We start from the raw sequence: 4,729 nt of genomic DNA on the forward strand, positions 1-4,729 counted from the left end.
TCTAGAAGTTGGTGTTTGTGTTGAGGCTAGAGTTCTTGATGCTCAATCTATCCGTTTGTTAAACTCTTGCCAATCCTTGAATTGAAATACCTTCTTTCTTGTTTTGGAATACTTCATTGCCTTGAAATCTTGTGGAATCTTTTGGAGCCTTTGACCAAAAGAGTTTGTTCTTGCACCTCTTGTCACAATGTTGTTTCTTTCATCGTTTGCTTTTAATTGTCGTACACAAGCTTCGGGGACGAAGCTTCTTTGAAGGGGGAGAGGATGTGACACCCCAAAATCCAAATTCGATTAATGGATTAATTGAGTAATTAGTCCTATTTCAGTTGGTGAATTAATTCCTAAAATCCTGAAAATTCAATACTTGGGGACTAGTAATTGACAAGTCAACCCCAAAGTCAAAGTTGTACATTGAGCTTTGTAAGGATTTCCCTTGTTCCTTACACTTCCCTTATGTTAGTAAGGGTATTCTTGACCTTTCACTTGTTGGTATTGTAACCTAACCTAGTAGACCACCTTCATTCTCTCCTTACACTTTTCTAAAAATCTAGCTCCACCTCTCTCTAAAAGGTGAGTAACTTTTCTTCCAAGCCAAGTTGGAACCTTGCCAAAACTTCAAGAGTTGCTTCCAAGATTCAACCTTTTTTATATTTGGGCATCTAGGAGGGTAAGATCTAAGTTTATCTTGTGTTTTTGGTTTTATCTAAGGTGTCTTTTCTTAAAGATAGAATCTTTATGATCTTTTGGTGTGTTCTTGAAGTGGGTTTGGAAGGTGAGCCTAGTGAGGAGCTTGTTGAGGTGTAAAGTGAAGTCTTTAGTCTACAAGAGGTAACCCATGCTCTACAAAATCTATTTTGCTTACCTATATGTGATTTCTTGGATTCTACATGTGTTTTGCTATGAAATGTGAGTGTTTATGCATTGTCTTGTGAAAATGCATATCTAGAGCTTGTGTTTAGGGTTCATTTGTGCCATTGCTTGGCATTTCCTTTGATTCAAGTCATTTTGTTGTATTTGGTGAGTTTAGGCAAGTTTTGGACTTGAATTTGAGTTTGGAGAAGAAAATCCGCGAAGTGTTGTATTGTGGTACAGGGGTGTACCCGCGGGCGGAACGGCGGGTAGAGGTCCAACCCGCCGCCTACCTGCGGGGTACATTGGCCGGGCAGCCTGTACCCGCGGGCGGAACCACGGGTAGGGGCCTACCCGTGGGCCTACCCGCGGGTACGTATTGTGATGTTGAAGGGGATTTGTTCCCCGTGATTCTTTTGACTCGGTATTTGGTCTTTTGACTTCCCGTTGTTCTTTTGTAGAACTATTTGAGTGTCTTCTTGATGTTTCGTATGTCTAGAACTATATGGTAGGATTCCATGTAGGTTTTGGTGTCTTGAATCGTGCTAAGTGTTCAACATTGTGTTTCGTTGAACCATGATGAGTCTTGTGTGTTCTTCGGAACTACCTTTGGTTTACCCGTTTGATAAGCGTGCTAGTTCGGTGTTTAAATGCTAGCATGTGTGTTGTTTGTACCTTCCAATTGTTGATGATGACTTGTGTTATTCATCGTTGTTGTTGGGTTGTGACCCATTCCTTGATTGAGTATGGTTTCATATCTTCGTTGTGATCCGTTGATTGATTCCTGTTGAGGTGTGATGTGTGTGTGGTTTTACCTGGATTGCACGATTAGTGGTATGGGACACTAGTCACCAAGGTATTGCAGTGGTCCTCGTGGTGGCCATGACGTGATTATGGAGTTGTGACCTTTGTGTAAGGTTCACGTATTTCTTGGGTGGCATGTGTTGCCGTGTGTGTGATCGGTACCCTCGTGTACTATGAAATCGGTGGTTCTGTTGGAGGGACTGTTGGAGGGGGAACGACGATTCCCAGAGGAATAAGGTTGGACTTGGTGTACAGGGGTCCTGGAGGTAAAGGTTGGAACTAGATATAAGGTTGGGGGTAGCTATAAGGTTGGAACCGGGCATAAGGAAGGATATCAACTCGTGATCAGTGATGTCACGAGGGCTTGTGTAGCCGTGGTTGTGTGTTCTCTTCTTGTGACGTGTGTAGTCACAAAGGCATGTGTTGCCATCGATCTTGTCTTTATCCTTTGTGTTGTGGTTATCCTTTGTGGTTTTGGGATGTGTTCCCGTATCCTTGTTGAGAGTGTTGAGTCTTGTGTTGACTATTGCTCTTGGTTTGGTACTTATATACTTATGTATTCCATTTCGAAAATGGCTTTGGAACTTATATCTTATCTATGTATGATATTTCACATGTATTGGTGGGTTACCAGCGTTATTCGCTGACCGGGCGTCGTCCCATGTTTTATTGTGTTCTTTCAGGTGATGTCTAGGCGAGTGCGCAGTCTAGTGCCTGTTAGCGTAGCTTCTCCCGCTTGTTTTATGGCCTGTGTGCCGGTTTAGTTGTAGACCTTTGAGACTATGGATTAGTTGTAAACAATGCAGATATTGCCGTAGCGTTCATCCTTTTTGGTGAACGTGGCATAACACCCCGTGACTTGGATTTATGTTTATCCAATTATCTTTCAGTCTTCCGCTGTGTTTGTTGTTTAGTTGAGTTATCTGCATGTTTAAGGCTTTTAAATAGCTTGTTTTTAGGGGGTGTTACATGACATGACAAGAGATATTCTAGTAATTCATAAACTAGAAAAAAAATAAAATGTGAGAAGTACCGTTCGCCGAAGGATAACGAACACATGTTTGCTGCTGGTCTCATTCATTCAGTTCGTATTTCAAGAGTCAAAAACAACACTTTTCCAAGCAAGTTCTCATTTTTCATAGTTTCATACAAACATCAAAACATCACAAAATAGCAAGATATACAAGCTAAACTGAAACTGGCAGAAAATTTCAGAATTTTGACCTGGATTGCAGAATTTTCTGGGAAAAAACGACAACTCATTTCGACACAAAACTTACCAGATATGAAGTGCATCAAGTCTAGATTGTACACAAAAAGTTTCATGTCAATTCAAGGTCTAGAAGTATTTTTCAAAAATTTTCCCAACATCGCGCCAGGCAGAAAATTTACCAGCAGTACACTACCAAAACTTTACAAAACTTTTCTGGAACAACCAAAACATACTTTTAACAAAAACTTATACAGACATCAAATACCACAAGTCTAGATTCTCCAGAAAAAATTTCATGCCAAAAGGAGTTCAACAAGTATTTTTCACAAATTTAGTTTTCATACTGTGCCGGTAGAATTTTTCAGGCATGCAGTGATCACAATAAAATCACTATAAGTCCAATATTTTAGAAAAACACGCTGTCATATATAATATAATCTTTCGTGGAATATCAAATATCCAAAGTGTGACACCCCGTAAATCCAGATTCTATTTAGGGATTAATTAAGTAATTAATCCTAATCCAATTGGTAATTTAATTCTTTAAATTCCTGAAAATTTAATAGTCGGGGACTAGTAATTGACTAGTCAACCTAAGTCAAGATGTTGTACCTAAAGCTTTGTGAATGGTTCCCTTGTTCCCTTATGATTGTATTCCAAGCTAACCTAGAAGACATCTTTCATTTCTCTCCTAACACTTTGAAATCAAAAGCCCTTCCTTTTCTCTAGAAACCTAGCTAGCTTTCTCTCCAAGCTAAGTTTAGGCTTTCCAAAGATCTTCAAAGTTTGTCTCCAAGATTCCACCTTTCCTACTCTTGAGCATCTAGGAAGGTAAGATCTATGTTCCTTTTGTGTTTTTAGTATTTTTTAAGGTATCTTTTCCTAAAGATGAAATCTTTATGATCTTTTGGTGTGTTCTTGAAGTGGGTGTTGAAGGTGAACCTTGTTAGGGGCATTGAGAAGTGTTTTAAGTGAAGGTTTTTTCTTCAAGAGGTAACCCATGCTCTACAAAATCTATTTTCATTACCTATATGATGATTTATTGGATTCTACATGTGATTTTGCTATGAAATGTGAGTGTTGATGCATTGTCTTGTGAAAATGCATATCTAGAGCTTGTTATTAGGGTTCATGTATGCCATTGCTTGGCTATTCCTTTGATTCAAGTCATTTTGTTGTATTTGGTGAGATTTTGGATGTTTTGGACTTGAATTTGAGCTTGGTGTTGAAAATCCCCGAAGGGATTATTTTGTTCAAGGTTGTGTACCCGCGGGCGGAACGGCGGGTAGGGGTCCACCCGCAGGTACAGTATGGTGGTTGTGTGGGGATTTGTTCCCCGTGATTCTTTTGACTCGGTAGTTGATGTTTTGACTTCCCGATGTTCTTTTGTTGGGCTTTTGAGTGTCTTCTTGATGTTTCGTATATCTAGAACTATATGGTAGGATTCCATGTAGGTGTTAGTGTCTTGAATCGTGCTAAGTGTTCAACCTTGTGATTCGTTAAACCATGATGAGTCTTGTGTGTTCTTCGAAACTATGTCTAGTTTACCCGTTTGATAAGCATGCTAGTTTGGTGTTTAAATGCTAGCGTGTGTGGTTTGTTCTTTCCTATTGTGGATGATGACTTGTGTTAATCATCGTGGTGGTCGGATTGTGATCCTTCTCTTGTTGAGTATGGTTTCATATCTTCGTTGTGATCCGTTGATTGATTCCTATGATGGTGTTGTGTGTGTGGCTGTACCTGGATTGCACGATTAATGGTATGGGACATTAGTCACCAAGGTATGGCAGTGGTCCTTGTGGTGGCCATGACATGATTATGGAGTTTGTGACCTGAGTGATAGGTTCACATATTTCTTGGGAG

The sequence above is a fragment of the Ipomoea nil genome, unplaced genomic scaffold, assembly GCF_001879475.1.
Source record: "Ipomoea nil cultivar Tokyo-kokei standard unplaced genomic scaffold, Asagao_1.1 scaffold1993, whole genome shotgun sequence".
In the NCBI taxonomy this organism is placed as follows: Eukaryota; Viridiplantae; Streptophyta; class Magnoliopsida; order Solanales; family Convolvulaceae; genus Ipomoea; species Ipomoea nil.